The sequence below is a fragment of the Tursiops truncatus genome, chromosome 13 (genome assembly GCF_011762595.2).
Source record: "Tursiops truncatus isolate mTurTru1 chromosome 13, mTurTru1.mat.Y, whole genome shotgun sequence".
NCBI lineage: Eukaryota > Metazoa > Chordata > Mammalia > Artiodactyla > Delphinidae > Tursiops > Tursiops truncatus.
Window position 1 is genome coordinate 686,002 of NC_047046.1, and position 16,739 is coordinate 702,740.

At 55.8% G+C, this 16,739-nt stretch overlaps 1 long non-coding RNA gene across 1 annotated transcript; it reads right to left on the reverse strand.

The window, feature by feature from the left end:
* Window positions 1-2,710: 2,710 nt before the first annotated feature.
* Window positions 2,711-15,178, reverse strand: LOC141276127 (uncharacterized). The gene is made up of 3 exons (XR_012325067.1): window positions 14,701-15,178; window positions 4,793-9,422; window positions 2,711-4,322 (listed from the first exon to the last, which is right to left on the reverse strand). It is a non-coding gene; the product is annotated as an uncharacterized lncRNA (long non-coding RNA).
* Window positions 15,179-16,739: the final 1,561 nt, after the last annotated feature.

Below are 16,739 nucleotides of genomic sequence, written 5' to 3' on the forward strand. Positions count from 1 at the left end.
TGAGGAGATGTGAGGGCGTGGACTGGAGTTGCTTTAAGCTGCTACTTTTGGAGTCAATTTTTACACAGCCACAAATAACTGGTACATGCCCCACACCCTGCTCTGGGCCAGCAGCCAGACTGCTCACACACTTGTCTGCACACAGTCCCCAGGGCCCCCATCACACCCCAAGCAAAGGCCCGAGTCCTTGCAGCAGCCCACAGGCCCCACCTCATCATCACCCCTCGATCTGAACTCTCCTCCACCTTGCTCCCTCTCCTCCAGCCCCGTGCACGTTGTGTTCTTCTTGGAGAGTCCAAGCTGCCTCAGGGCCTTTGCACTGGCTGTCTCGTCTGCCTGGGATGCTTCTCCCTGAGTTATGCGACTAGGTCACCCTCTCACTTTTCGCACGACCCCCTACTTAAACTTACCCCCTCCCGCCGCCCCGTCCCTTCCTGCGTATTTGTCATCAGCATTCGGCACTCTGTTTCCTGGCTCCCCCTCTTGCTGCTAGGATGTGCACGCCATGAGAGCAGGGGTTTCTCTGTGGTTGCCTGTGTTTTCTCCCCTGCAGCATCGCTACGGTCTAGATCAATGTCTGACGCAGAGCAGATCCTCAATAAGTATTTGTTGAATAAATGAATGAACAAAGGGAGCAGAGGGCGAATCCAGCGGAAAATGGCTCTTTCGTGCGCAGCAGCATCAGGTGCTCCACACGTGTTTACTGAGTAGGTCTGTCCCACGGGATACAGGCGAGGACGGGGAAACGCTGAGCCTATCAGAAGAAACTTAATCCTCAGGCTGACACTACCTAGATCTGTTCCGATAATGCTCTGATGCAGAAAGGCGGGCCTCAGAGTGCCAGCCCGCGGCGTCGGGAACCCCCAGAGCCCTCTGACCACCGGGCTGGCGGCAGCCGGCCGAGCTGTGCAGGGGGCCTCCACTGTTTTCTTTCCCTTTGCCGCGTTGTACAAATGTGTACTTTGCAACAACACTCCAATTCTTTTCTCCCAATTTTCTTCTTAAAAATCACAAGAAACATTTTTTAACCGCACAAGTTTATGTCTGAATCATTCTTGTAAAAAATTCTATAACAGCAAGTAACTACCCACCCAACCCCCCTATTGATGTGTGTTAGGGAACTGCAGGCACCATCAGGAGATGAGACGGGACCACAGGCCGGGCGGCAGAGGCCTCGAGTGGCCACCCTGTCACCATGTCCCCTTTTCCTGCCCACAGTCATGGCCGGATGGGTGGACAGGGTGCCTGTCAGCCTGGGCCCCTGAGTGAGTTCAAGGCGCAGGTGACCTGAGGACCTGGGAGACTAGTGATGTGAGTGAGAAGTGGGCCTTCGTCACTTTCCATCCCTGAGGACTGGGGATCGTTTAGTAGGTGCAGCAGAACCTAACCAGCCCTGACTAATACTGAAAGTGACACCCAGAAACGGTGCTGCTGTAACAGAAAATAAACACTGGAAAGCATGCGGCACTGGCTTAGTTGGAAGATGGAGAGAAAGCTCCACGCTCTGCGGTGGGAAGTGTTTGGTCGGACGTGACTGCAGCGACTTGGACCTCAGACCGTGAACCTAGTGAAACCGTAGCTCCGGGGCGAGAGGCCGTTAGCGGTATCTGGTGGCAGCTGTCGGCTGCCAAACTCAGAGGAGAATTGGCCCGCTTGAAGCAGGAGTGAAAGTGAAAAAAGGGCTTCCACCAAGTTGGAAAAGCTGACTGAATTTAAGACCCCCCCAACTTAAACTCAATTAAAACACAGATATGACAAGAGCCAAGTTAAGGGTGTGGCATCGTGGCCTCTGTTAAAATCTCCCTGTGGCTAAAGGTGTGTCAGACACACTTTTTGGACATGGTGCGGGGGTGGGGAACGCGGCCACCCGCTGACAGAGGAGGGCGAGGTGCCCGACCATGCAAACCTGTGGGCGTTGGCAAGAAAACTGTGGGTGCTGTTGGCATCAGAGCTGACCAGGATTAGAAATAAGACACCGGCTAAAGTTCCGAGACAGCTGTGATGACAAAACAAGACCCGTTAGGAGAAAAGAGGAATGGGTACGTTTGAGACAAACTTCCACTAACCGCGTGCGACCAGAGAACAGGCTGAGAAGACTGCTGTTCCTGGGAGGCGTCCACCCGAGTCCCACATCACACTGGCCAAGAGGACAGAGGAAAGTCCGGAAGCTCCCAGCGGGCAGAGCTGGGGGGCTGCTTCCAGGCAGGACCCGAATCTGGCCACCAGGAAGAAACAGGCACACTGCAGGGGCTCAGAGTGTCCGCCAGGAGGGAGGGCTCCTCTTCTACGACAGCTGCATCTCCGTCCTTCCTCCGCTTACGGTGGTTTTCCTGTCTCTGTTCCATGCAACATTGAGTGTGTGGAAGGAAAGGATTTATCTTTCTAGTTTTGGGGTCTTCAGATGCAGTGGGGCCCCATGTGGACAGGGTACAAAGGTACGAACCCCAGAGGTCCTGGTTGTATGTGGCTGGAATTTTGGGGTCCTCTTGCTTGGGGAGATGAGGGAGAATAGAATTAGCTGGCCCGGAGTCATTTGGGCTGTTCCCCAATCATTGGGCCTCCTTTTCCAGACACCTGGGGAGATTATGCTCCTCTGCTCGCTTGAAGTCTGGCCTGGCCATGTGACCTGCTTTGGACAATGAAACGTGACCATTTATTTTTTTATTTAAAAAAAGTATTTATTTATTTTTGGCTGCATTGGGTCCTTCGCTGGTGCACTTGGGCTTTCTCTAGTTGCGGCGAGCGGGGGCTACTCTTCATTGTGGTGCACAGGCTTCTCATTGCAGTGGCTTCTCTTGTGGAGCACGGGCTCTAGGTGCGTGGGCTTCAGTAGTTGTGGCACGCGGGCTCAGCAGTTGTGGCTCGTGGGCTCTAGAGAGCAGACTCAGTAGTTGTGGCACACGGGCTTAGTTGCTCTGCGGCATGTGGGATCTTCCTGGACCAGGACTCGAACCCTGTCCCCTGCATTGGCAGGCAGATTCTTAAACACTGCGCCACCAGGGAAACCCCATGTGAGCATTTAAAGGTCAGTTTATGGTGTTTCCTAGTTCCTGCTTTGGTGATTGTGGAAGCTTGTGTCAGCCTGGTTTCCTGGTCCCACGTGATTACCCAGAGCAAAGGGCCCTGCTAACCCACGTTGGACGCAGAGCATGAGCGAGAGGTGTACCTGTGATGTGTTCAGCTGCTGGTGTGGAGAGTGTTTGTTACACAGCAGACCCTGTTCCAGCCTGACTGATACACTCCCCCAAACATGCATAGGTGGCTGTCTCTCTGCTCCTGGTTCAGAGGGAGTGGGCACAGGTCTGCTTCTCAGTGTGGTTCAAAACACCTTACTTCTACTGCGTCAGAGAGAATGAAAAGAAAGGCTCCAGGGTGCTCTGTGTGGTGTGGGCAAGGCTGGGTGGAGGCATAGCTCTGGCTGTGGGGGGCAAGGGGTCTGGAGGACTGGGATTATGAGGGTCCCAGGGCTCTGTCACGAGGGAGGGGCAGGTCTGATCCCTCATGAGCGTGTCCTGGACTGAGGCTGGTGGGTGCACAGTGAATCTTGCCCTCCCCACCCTCAGCTGGGGGACCCCACAGTCCATCAACTGCCTGGGGCGATGGACCCAGAGCCTTTCTCAGTAGCCCGCAGGTTCCCGAGTGACCACAGACATGGAGAAGTCACCGGGAGCCTCAGCTTTGCTGTGCTTTGAGATGCTCTGATTAAATTCCACCCACAGTGCGTCGTGTTCATCGTGTCATTAGTGATCAGGATGCTGTCTTATGTGCATCCCCACAGGAGACTGTTCCCCGGATGGAGCGTGGGTCTATTCACACGCAACTTCCATGCATCTCTAAAGATTACCACTTTAACAGCTCTCGGTACAGACACCAGGAGACAGTTACATCTGACAGAGCATAAATCTAATTCCCTCTGCACTCAGTTTTCTCCGGCGGCAGAATCAATTTCAGTCTGTCAGGATTTTATCCCAAAGTCTATTCACACCCGGCTCTTTCCCTCCACGTCCCAGCTCTGTCTCTCTCAAGAGTCTCCCCCCTTTCAGGAACTCAATCCTGCAGAAAAAGATGCCTTGCTGATACAAAGTAACAGCCTTTATCTCTATACAACGGAATCCAATTAGGCATGAAGGAGACACAGTTAGGCCGCAGCCTGGAGGTCGTGTCCTGGGATGCCGCCTGCCTGAGGCCATCTCACCTCTCAGGGTCTGCCCTGGGCCCTGTCTCCCTGCACCCTGCTGGGGTATGGTGGGAGGAGCTCTTTCCAGTGTCTTTTCTGGGGCTGTCAGGAGTTAGCACCATTAGTTCCAGGTGAATTCTTCTCCCTGGTGGGATGAAGCTTCTGCTGTTGCAACGGTAACCTCGAGGCACACAGCCGTGTCTGAGCGTATGCACACATTCATCATTTAATGCACACTCGGCCCTGAGATGTAGATGTACTGTTATTCCCATTTTGCAGATGGGAAACAGACACAGAGAGGGTAACTCATCCAGGACGACACACCTGTTAGGGGAACCACTGACTGAAACTGCCCGCCCTGGCCAGGCATGATAGTAACCACTTGCCTGAGTTATCTTACAACAGGGGCTCCCGGTAAGGAGCACGGAACTAACAAGCTACCACCAACCGGAAGAATTCGGGAAAGGTCAAAAGGAGCGGGGAAATGCCAGTCTGTATGTCCTACCAACTTCCCAGAATCCTTCTCTCTGGAATGCATCTTGGTTGAGCGATGTGTGCGTCACCAGCAAGGACCCTGAGTCAGAGTGATTGGCCAGAGGCAACCCGGAAACTAACCCCATCACCATAAACCCGAGACCGCGAGCCACGTGGCAGAGCCGTTCTCCTGGGGTCCCTCACCCTGCTGCCCTCCGCCCGGGCGCCCCTTCCCAACAAAGTCTCTTGTTTCGTCAGCACGCGTGTCTCGTCGGACAATTCACGTTCGCGCGTTTGACGAGAGCCCACTCTCGGGCCCTGGAAGGGGTCCCCCTTCCTGCAACACAGCTAGCGAGTGGCTGAGCAGGCGGTGCTCAACCAGAGCAATTCAGACTCTTTCCCGCTAGTCCTTGTCAAGGTCCCCACCCCGGGGGCAGATCACGGTCCTGACTGTACTGCTGTCCCAGCTTCTGCTAACAGCCCCAGTGTCTCCCTTTAGAGACCTCTGCCTCCTGAGCCCAGAGGTCCTTGCGCCTGGACACACCCCCTGTCCAGCTCTGCTGATTGGCTCCCGCCCCAGGCCTGGTGACAGCACTCTCCTCAGAGCTGTGATTGGTGCAGGACAAGCCTGTGATCCGAGCTGCCTGGAGCCCTGGGTGGGGCTGACGAAAGAAGAGAGGCCTGGGGGCAGCAAGCAGGTGGGATTGGGTCACCTGGGGGAGGTCCTGGCTGAGGATGGAGCTGACCATGGGACAAACAGGGCTGTGGGGGAGAGAGGAGGGCAAGAGGGAGAGCGTGAGGAGAGAGGCAGAAAGAGAGAGAGGATTATGCTCTGATGACACTATTTGAACCCCTCCCATTCATCCCATCCACTGGCCGAATGAGGCCCGGTCAGCCTGGGTTCACTGCTGCTCCTTTTGGCCTAGGAGAACCCAGGGAAAAGAGAGGATTTTTTGAGCTTTAGATTAATTTAATCTCTTTATCACGTGACGATCACTTCGTTCCCTGTGGCTGGGTTTCCTCAGCTATGAAACGACGTTAGTGATGATGGTGATGATGGTGATGGTGGTGATGGTGGTCGTGATGGTGGTGATGGTGGTGATGGTGATGGTGGTGATGGTGGTGGTGATGGTGATGATGGTGGTGATGGTGGTGATGGTGGTGATGGTGGTGATGGTGATGGTGATGATGGTGGTGATGGTGGTGGTGATGGTGGTGATGGTGGTGATGGTGATGGTGATGGTGATGGTGATGGTAATGATGAGATTGTGTGCCCTTAGTCTAGAGTAACAGGTTGCTGAGGTGAATTTTCTCTTGTTGTCTTAGAGGAGTAACTAATACCCAAGGATTAGAACAAAGGAGCCAAATTCCCCCTATTTGAAAGCACCAAGGAGCTACCAAGAGATGGGACTGGCTCAAGAGTGGCATATCCTGTCCTACCACCACCTGCCACTGAGTCTATGTAAAAGGGGCTGGGGAGGGAAGGGGGTCAGAGTCACGGACGTTTGGGGCAGTGCAGGATCCCCTCCCCCAAAGTGAAAGCAGAGGGCTCTGAGAGAATATCTCATGAGAAGTCGTGTCAAGAAGGGAAGGCTGCCACGCATTCCCTGGCTTGATGCTTTCGGAGTGAGGATACCTACCGGGCTACCCAGGTTGTGGCTAGAGAACAGTGTGGTGAGAATGTTCTCACCACATGCCATGTAAAGTTTGGGGACATATGTGAATATACTGGATTAAAGATGGCTGCAAAACCTTTGTGCTCCTGTGAAGAGGTAGAGTCGTTTCTCCTCCCCTTGAATCTGCGCTGGCCCTGTGGAGCTTGGCCAACGGAATGTGGTATAAGTGACCGCCTAAGGCTCGGTCTTAAGACAGCTCCCACCTTCTCTACTGGGGATGCTGTCTCTTGGATGCTGGCTGCCACGTAAGAAATTCAACCTGCTGGAGAGGAAGAAAGGTCCCATAGGAAGACTCTGAGCCACGATGGACTTTCCAGCCCCAGCCGAGCTCCCAGCTGAATGCAGCCCAGTGAGTGACCCCAATCAATGCCCATGGAGCAAAAGAACTGTCAAGTTGAGACTTGCCAAATTCCCAATCCACAGGATTGGGAAATAAAATGATTGTTTTAAGCCATCAAGTTTTAAGGTATTTCTTATAGAGCAATGAATAATCGCAGCAGTGGACAGAGACCAGAGCTCTTTCCTGGTCTGGAGTTGCCCAAAGGAGAGCCCTGTGCCATCAGAGCTTGGAGGAACCGTGACACACACATGTCCAGGAGGAAATGGGGTGATGCCTGTCCTGCCTCAGGCCTTGGGAGGTTGGGGAGGGGGAACCCTGAGGCTCCTATGAAGGGGTCCACGCAGGTTAGAGGTGGGACAGGGGCCAGGAGGCTGCCACTCTGTGGTGGACTGTGCTGTTCTAGAATCTTCCCTGCTCCTTCCCACGAGAGGATGCCACTCCCCACCGTGGACGTCAGCTTTAGCTGTTGGACTTGCTTTGGTTATTGAAAAATGAGGAGGGTGATGGACCCCTTACAGGTAGAGGTTTGAGAGCCGTCACCTGGCTCCGCTTTGCGTGATAGTGAATGCTCCAGCCTGGCTGCTTCCCCTGCCTGAGGACTGAAAAATAAAAGGAATGAAGAATAAATGGGAGAAAACTACAACCGACCTTCAACCAACATAGAAGGGAAGTGAGAAATAAAGCTATAGGTGCGAAGATCGTTTGTTACCGCAGCGCAACCTAGCAGGAGCTGATCAATACACATCCAAAGAGATGGGCTAACCTACCCTGGTAAGGAGTTGGGAGGATGCACCATAGGGTCCAGCGGAGCTATGGCTGCCCTTCTGAGTGGGTGCTCAGTGGCGGAGGGGTCAGGCATGGAGCTGACCACCACCCCTGCAAACACTGCCTCTCCTGGGCAAGGCTCCTTCTCTCCAGTCTCCTTAAAGCCCTCATCCTCAGGGAGTTCCTGCTTCTCTCATTTTCTAGGAAGCATTACCCCTTCCTTGGTCATTAAGGCCCAAGGCCTTTCTCTGATGTGATTTCTGCGCCTCCAGGGTCTGCTCAATCAATGGAGTTCCCGCTCCCTGTTTTCTCTGGCCCAGGAGGAGATGGAGTCTGTGGTGAGGAAGGACAGGAGTGGGGGGTGGGTGGGTGGTGGTGGTGGAGCCTGACTTTGCCCCTCCAGGTCGTGGGTTTTTACATCCTCAGCAATTGCTCACAGAGTGGGCACACTCCAGCTACAGGAATCAATTTCTTTAGAAAACCTTCGTTTTGTCCAGAGAGACATTCCTCCTACTGCAGTCACCAGGGTTTGCTATCACCAGGGTTTGTTACGCCAGGGGAGCATCAGCCCCCTCCTCACTGTCAAGTTCTCTCCCACTCCCCTGACACAGAGGGCAGGTGATATTTTTAATGTCTGTGGAATTGCTCACCTGCTCTGGGAACAGGGTCATCCCTCCATCTCTCTCCTGTAGTTTTCAGGTGGGCTCTCATCCAGGGTGGCCAATCAGAGCTCCCCCTACTCTTGATTGTCCCAAGAAGGACCAATCAGGGTCTACCCTGAGATTAGATCACGGATACCTAGGTCTCTTCATCTGGAATTAAAGGCTGTAAGAAGGAGGTCAGTTGGAGTTTACAGCCATCTCCTAATAGTGTTACCGAGTCCCAGCTCGCTCTGCGCACCGCACGACAGGCCAATGAATCGGAATGCGACTTCATTCGGAAAGCTGGCAGACTGAGAAGATGGCAGACTAGAGTCTCCGAAAAACCATCTTATCTGGGTCTGGATGACAGTTTCTTTTATAGAAACAGAGAGGGAGAGGCGGTGAGGAAGTAAAGTTAAAGGGCCACCAGTCTTGCAAAACATCTCCTGGAATGTCCAGCCTCGGGGAGGGGACGTGTTCGTTTCTTTTTTCTTGCAGCCGTTCACAGGTGGGCAGGGTTCCCTGAGGCAGGCCATTATATATGATCACAATAACAAAAGCAACGAAAAGCTAACGTTACAGTCCTAGAAATAGATCGAACATGGAGTCTGATTTAGCTCTTCCCTATTCCAGTAGCACATAGATATTGTTTTCAAAAGAGAAAAATGAAATAAAGAGAAGCAGAGACACGCAGACAGAGGTCCTGATGTGTTTGCCCCTCGCACGGGATGCAGACGATCTCTCCCTTGGCTTTTGTTTATTTGTGTGTTTGCTGAAGCAGTTTGAGTTGAGTTTCTGTCAGTTATAACCCATCCAAATCCCTACCCGCCAAGCTTTGGGTTTTTTATGGGCCGCCAAATGCAGGAGGCTCGTGGAGCCTGGGCCACCTGTCAGTTACAGTGCTAACGGCAGACACGCAGGACCGAGCACGGGCTGAGTGCATCGCACACATCGCCTCATAGAGCCCAGGCACCGCGGGTGCCATGGCTCGTCCTCTATGTTTAGATGAACCAACAGGTGCACGGCTAGAGAGAGAGTGAGCCCAGGCATTCTGTCCCCCCCTCGCGGCAGCTCGGCTTACGGGAAGGGAGACAATTGGTTCATCTGATAGCAAGAGTGCTGAAGGGACTAAACCAGCCATGTCCAGGTTAGGGACGGGTTTCGGAGCTCTGGGTGGAAACCAGACGGAATGCAGATCCCAGCTGCCTTGGTCGCGTGGAAGGTTTTCCATCTTTTTCCAAGAGAGGTTACGGTTTATCTCCCCTGTTCGGGGGAAACGCTAGTTTTCAAAATGGTAACAGTTCGGTTTCTGCGCCCGGTGCCCCTCCGTGGTTCACTAGGCTCTGAACCTACAAATAGAAAAAAGATTTGCGGTGGGTTAGAAGTTACACTTTAAGTATGAGGAACCACCCAGTTTCTTTTTGTGTTGATTCTACCTTACAGCAAACTAGCTTTCCTCCCAGATGCCAGCATCTCACTTCCTCTCCTCTTCTGAATGCAGCTGTGATCTCACTTCCTCTCCTCTTCTGAATGCAGCTGTGATCTCACTTCCTCTCCTCTTCTGAATGCAGCTGTGATCTCACTTCCTCTCCTCTTCTGAATGCAGCTGTGATCTCACTTCCTCTCCTCTTCTGAATGCAGCTGTGATCTCACTTCCTCTCCTCTTCTGAATGCAGCTGTGATCTCACTTCCTCTCCTCTTCTGAATGCAGCTGTGATCTCACTTCCTCTCCTCTTCTGAATGCAGCTGTGATCTCACTTCCTCTCCTCTTCCTGAATGCAGCTGTGATCTCACTTCCTCTCCTCTTCTGAATGCAGCTGTGATCTCACTTCCTCTCCTCTTCTGAATGCAGCTGTGATCTCACTTCCTCTCCTCTTCTGAATGCAGCTGTGATCTCATTTCCTCTCCTCTTCTGAATGCAGCTGTGTTGCCCAAGTTGTTCTTTGTTCCTTTGCAGAAGCCGATGCGAGCGTTTTGTTGCCTGCTGACAGCACACTTCACCTAGCGGGTCCCCGTTTGCCATATGGTGTAGATTCTGCTTAAAGTAACTTCTGTTTTGCCTAAACATTTGCATGACTGTTAGCGCTTTGAAGTCAACATCTGTTCCTCTGCCTGTGTGGGTGCACGTGCGCACGTGTGTATGTGTGTGTGCAGGTGTTAGGGGTGCAGGTGGGGCGGGGTGGGGGACTTCTGGTGGGACTTGCACGCACGGTCACCAAGGCTGCTCACAGAGCCTGGAGAGAGAGGTGTTACCTGCGTGCCAGCCCGCCACATCACGGCTTCTTTTAATTAGCACCGGACAGAGAGGCTCAGGTAGGGAAAAGCAGCGCAGCCGTTTAGCTGCAACACCCTGATGACCCGGCCCGAGCTCCCAGGGTGGTCTCGTGAGTCTTGCCACTCAGGATTTGGCCGGAGCCAAGCAGACGGGTGCTTGCTGAGACCTGGTTGCGCTCTCCTCGCTGGGCCCGTTCATCTCCTCCTTCGTGTGTGTTTAGAGAAAAGCTGAACCCCGAAGGACCGCCCTGGTGAAGGCAAGGGCCTGGGTGTGCTCCACCCAGAACAAAGTCCAGCCTGTGCTGCAGCCGCGTCCTGGGAGTGTTTGGAAAACCTGTGAGTCTGGGAGGGGAAGGGCCAGGAGTGGTTGAGGTGGGTCTGGGGCCCCGACTCCTGGGATGTTCAGCCTCCCATGAAGAGGCTGCTCATCACTGGGCCCGGTACGGAACCAAACTTGGGTTTGCTCGCTGGTGCGCGGTAAAGCCAATCTGCTGACGCCAGGCTGTGGTGAAGGAAAGGGCAGCGTTTACTGCAGGCGCCAAACAAGGGGTCCAGGGCAGCTACTGCTCAAGACACCTAAACTCACCCAAATGCTTTCAGGGCAGCATTTAAAAAAAATATATAAGTTTATTTTTATTTATTTATTTTTGGCTGCATTGAGTCTTTGTTGCTGTGCGCGGGCTTTCTCTAGCTGCGGCGAGCGGGGGCTACTCTTCATTGAGCTGCGTGGGCTTCTCATTGCGGTGGCTTCTCTTGTTGCGGAGCATGGGCTCTAGGCATGCGGGCTTCAGTAGTTGTGGCACGTGGGCTCAGTAGTTGTGGCTCGCGGGCTCTAGTGCGCAGGCTCAGTAGTTGCGGTGCACAGGCTTGCTCTGCGGCATGTGGGATCTTCCCAGACCAGGGATTGAAACTGTGTCCCCTGCATTGGCAGGCAGGTTCTTAACCACTGCGTCACCAGGGAAGTCCCAGGGGAGTATTTTTAAAGGCCAGCTGAGGAACGGGGTCCCATGGTGTGTGATCAGCTTGTGCATGGTTCCCTGATTGGTTGATGGTGAGGTAACAGGGAGGGGTCACAGGGGTTCACACCATCAATCCTCAGGTGCTAGTAGGTCTCGGGGCTGGCGCTCATGGTCACCAAGTAGTTAACTTCTTCCATTTGGTGGGGGTTTTAGTATCTGTAAAGCAACTCAGGAATGTGCATCAGATGCTGTTATCCGGGTACTTCAGAGAGGAGCTAATGCAGAGGATGTGGGGGAAGGTTCTGTCCCAGAAAGGTACTGGAGAGTCCTACTAGGTCGCAGGCCCTCCTCTAAGCAAAAGAAGGTGGAGGGAGCGACACCATGCCAGTTACGAAGCTCTGGCAGCTTCCACACATGCACTCTCGGGAGCCCTGAATTGCCAAGTAAGAAATTCAGACCACGCGGAGAGACCAGGTGGAGAAGCTGAAGCCAAGTCCCCCTAAAACCGAGTGCCTCTGTCGAGTTTATGATGAACCTCTCCATCCAAAACGATTCCCTTTCTTGTCCTGCTCTTGTCGCCCCTCAAGACTGAGGAGTATCAAAGAAAAGGGGGAATTGTGACTGAGCAGGACCCTACGGGACCTTCCCGGGACAGACCCTCCCATGTCCTCTACCTGCCTCTTGTCTGTAGAAAAACTTTAGCCTCCTAGGCCTTCCCCCAGTTCCAAAGAACAAATTTAATCGAGAAGTGAGAAAATGCAGAAAGAAAGGAAAACAGTCAAGTGAGACAAAATAATAATAATTTCAGCCATTAAACAAAGTCAGGGACCTTTAGTTCCTCCTGAAGGGCTATAGATACTATGCTGAGCCGTGTCCTTGAGCTGTTTTGCAGATACTGAGACCCCCGCCAGGTGGGAGAAGTTAACTGTCTGCTGCCCACAATCACGTAGACCTCAGACCGGCTGGAACCTGAAGGTCGAGGATGCCGGCTCCCCTTTACCTCACCACCAGCCAATCAGAAGAAGGTCCACGAGCTGATCACGCACCCGGAAACCTCCCTCCCTCATTTTGTCTTTAAAAACCTTTCCCTGAAAGCAATCGGGGGTTGGTGTCTTTCAAGCACTAGCCAACCTTGCTCCTTGCTTGGCCCCATGTTGGGCACCTGCAGTCAACGCTGCCCTTTCCTTCACCACAGCCGGTGTCAGTAGATTGGCTTTGCTGTGCATCGGGTGAACAGACCCAAGGTGGGTTTGGTCACAAAGCCACGTGGAGAAGCCACGTGGACAAGCCTCACCGAGAGACCCTTGATCTTGCCACAGAGGAAAAGGGCTCTGGCAACTCAATCTAAAACCCAGTCCAGAACTTACTGTCTTAGGAGGGACTCTGGGAGGGAGGAAGAAAGACGGTAGATGATCGTTGACAGAGGAGATACAAAGAGAAGGTCACGCCTGACTTCTGATGAAAAGTTATTGGGCTCCCGACAGGCAACAGGCCGTGGCAGGGGGCAGATGCGCAGGACGGCCGCGCGGTCTCCCTTGGGACGGTCAGAAGTGGCCTGAGCATTTGCAGTCTGGTACATGAAAGCCTGCCCACGGGGGCTGTGAATAGCATCTCCCCAGATTCCTTGGGAATATTTCCTCATGGCTCCATCCCAGCAGGAAAGGAGCCCAGGCTGGAGGAACTCACCCTCCCTTTCCTGCCAGACAAGCCAGGTCCCGTATGGGCTGCACCCCGCAGGCCTCCACAGCAGCCCTCTGCCCCAGGAACCCAAGGCACGGCCGCTCCGCCCCACGGAGTCCTGCTCCAGCCACGGCCCCCAGAGCCCCGGCGGAATGTCAATGGCTCCTCCTCTAGGACCAGGTGACCCAGCCTGTGGAGCGACCTTCTCCCTCTTGCTCTGTCTGGGACCCTAACTTATTGTCCTGCGAACTGAGAGCAGAATGTCAGCCAGCGGGCCAGGGAGCTGGCGGAACAGAGGAAGCGTATCGAGAACTGGAGTCCGAGACACTCTCAGCTTCGGCCAAGCCGGGAGCTTGCTCTACAGGGGCGATGCCGAGACTTTGCAGATGAGGCGCCTACAGGTGCCGCGTGCTCCGGGAGTGCAGCTGGAGCAAGGGTCCCGCCTGGGTGGGCTGCAGGGGGCTCGCTCTGCCTGTGCCCCCGGCGTCGCCCCTCTTGTTTCACCAGTGGGAGACCAGAGCCAGGGCTGGACTCGGGTTGGGCCGTGCCTCCCTGCTGACCCCGGCCTGGCTTCGGGCCTCCCGTTCTCGCTCTGCCCTTACTAACCGTGCGGCTTTAAGAGCGTTGTGGAACCTTCTGGGGCCTCAGTTTCCTCATCTGTAAAATGGAGAGAGTAATTGTACCCACCTCGTAGGGTTACTGTGAAGATTAACTGAGATAATCCACCCAAAGGACTTTAACTAATGCCAGGCGCAGAGGAATAGCTCCACGTGTTTGCTATTATTATTATTACTTGAAAAAGCTATAGTCGAAGTGGAGACTTAGAAGCAGGACGCAGAAGCCTTCTTGCAATTAGTGGTCATTAGTTATGTACAATATGTGTTGCTTTCATTCCCGAGTTTTAACGTAGGACGTGAGCCCCTGGGAGAGGCGGGGTCTTCCTGAGGACAGCTCCCCCCCGAGACCCCCAGTGTCCTGGGCTAGGGGGAGGTCTCCCCTGTGTGAGGTGCCCAGTGCAGGGCCCAGGGTCCGACCGAGCAGGGCTCCCCCCACCTGCTGCCCAGGAGGGGCCTGGGGCGGGCCGTGTGCGCGGACTCTGCCGCTTTCACCCTGTGAACGAGGCCTGTTAGGAGGTCGGCAAAGGCCCATGGGGCCCGCTGCCTCATTAGTTTTCCATTTGGACTCAGCTGCCAGTGGGAGCCTTCCCAGTGGTGCAGAGATGATGTTTGGTGTGCGCTCCACGCACAGCCCCGTTAAAGCCCCCCTTGATTTGCTGTCCCTGTCACTTCCTGTCACAGCAGCCTTCCCGGCCTAATCAGGGCTCTCCAACCCCTTCAGACCACAGCGGTTGCCACGGTGACAAAATGGCCCATCATACTCCCTGCCTACTTCAATAAATGAAGGATGGGCGGAGGTTTCCGAAGGATAACGGGCAGTTGAGAGGGAGCGGGAGAAGGGGTGCTGGGGAGGTGATGGGGGGCCGAGGGCCGCAGGCACCTCCCCTCCTGTCTGTCTCGGGGTCGGGACAGTGGGCTGGTACACGTTCAAAAGCCGGCTTTCCGGAATGTGCCGATGTAAACGTGCATGTGTGTTACGGTCCCGATGGGGGACGAGGGTGGCGCACAGCTCACAGATAAGGTCCACAGATGCCGTCCTCCTGACTCGGCAGCCAGCAGGTCCCCGCACACAGCTCCTGCAGGTCTTCCCGACTCACCTGTGGTCAATCTGTCACGAGTGTGGCCGCAAGGTGCACGCTGACGCTTCTGCTCAAGTTCAGGAGCAAGGGGGCAGCCCAGCCAGGAGGCAGAACGTCCTGCATCCCGTGGCAGGACACGCGTGGCTTCTTCGCTGAACTGGGCGAGAGCTGTAGAATCCGGACGAATACTGCAAGGCTGTGGGGGCTACTCGTAACGCAGTGGCTGCAGACCTCCTCAGATTTGACCCGCATGGTTCACCTTTTAAGCCCTAGACAATCGGCACAGTCCCCCGGCCCAGCTGGGGGTCGATGCTAATGACCGTGGTGTGAACACTCCCGCGGGCCCGTTTGCAGCTTCCCTGTGAGCGGGGAGCCCCAGCCAGCGGCCCAGGGCGCCTCCCCATGTGCTCGGTCACGAGGGTGCTTCTCCCTGAGAGACAAGTTCTCCACCTCATGCCTGGACTTGAACCTGGGTCACGGCCAAGGGCTCCGGTGCATTTGGGAAAACACTGACCCTCCTCACGCCTCCACCTTTTCCTCTGTAAAATGGGGGTAATTACACCTAAAAGTGATAATCAAAATATTTGGTGACCAGTAAAGCACCCAGCAACTGGAAGGGCACAGGTTGCAGGGAGTGGGTGGCTGTGCCTGCAGGGGGTCCTCGGAGGCCGGAGGGGCGGCCTCGACCGGCCGGAGGCAGGGCGTGCTGGTGTTTGACCTCCAGGGTGGCCACAGCAGCCAGCGGCACGAGGGAGCCAGGCTCACGTCTGCTGCCACATCATCCTGGGAGGCCGTGTCTGCAAAGCGCAGAGGGTGCTGCCGGGAGCACCCGGGAGGACAGCAGGCGGCAGTGGAGGCGCCTCTCCCCTCTGCCCACCCCCGCCCCCGCCTCTCCCCTCTGCCTCCCCCCCCGCCCCCGCCGCTCCCCCCTGCCCCCCGCCCCCGCCTCTCCCCTCTGCCCCCCCGCCCGCCCCCGCCTCTCCCCTCTGCCCCCCCCGCCTCTCCCCTCTGCCCCCCCCGCCCCCGCCTCTCCCCTCTGCCCCCCCCCGCCTCTCCCCTCTGCCTCCCCCCCGCCCCCCGCCTCTCCCCTCTGCCCCCCGCCCCCCGCCCCCGCCTCTCCCCTCTGCCTCCCCCCTCTCCTCGCCTCCCTCCGCGTCTCTGTTCCTGTCTCTTTCTGTCTCTCTCTCTCTCTGTCCCCCGCCTCCCCTCGCCTCCCTCCGCGTCTCCGTTCCTGTCTCTCCCTCGTCTCTCCTCCTGTCCCTCTCTCCCCATCTCTGTATCTGTCTCTCTCTGTCCCCCTCCCCCTCCCATCTCAGGATGAGTGTGACCGGCTGGGCCTCGGGCCTGGCCAGCTGCCCTGTGCTGGCTCCACGGCTGATGGGACAGTTCGGGCCAAGGACCGGGTCACCCAGGGTCCGTCTGGCCCTCACTGTGGTCAGGGCCTAGGCAGTGGGAGGGAAATACTACGCGATGGGACGGCCAGTCAAGAACCAAGAGGAGCCGAGGTGAATCCGAGGTGGACAAGAGCTGAAGCAGGGCACTCGGCTGGCGGGGGCCCCTGAGAGTCCCTCCAGGCAGGCGGGTGGCGTGGCAGCAGCAGTACTGGGAAGGGGCCAGACCTCGGCAGAGGCCTGGGGGTGGCGCCCCGGGTGCCAGCGTGTCCCCCATGGGGAAGGCGAGGCAGCCAGAGGCAGCCTGAGGTCCTTGTGGCCGAGTGGCCTCGACGTGCCTCACCTCCCGGCTGGGGGGCCACTGGGATGGGCTTCCACCTGCCTGCCAGAGGGCAGCAAGCAGAAATGGGGACACCAGCCTCCGTCCAAGGGGCAGAAATTGCAGGGCTCACCCTGGCTTTCAGCTGGGGGACCAGCTCCCTTGTCACTCCGCTGAGCGCCTGAGGCCTGCGGGCAGCCCACGTGACCTCTTGGGCTACGCTCTCCCCTGGCTGCCTTTGCTGCCTTGCTGCCCCGGAGGTTGCGTCTGGGCTCCTGGATGCCTGCCTTCCTTGGCTGTGCCCATCTCTTCCCATCACAGGGCTCCGGCCTCCACCCTCTCCCCAG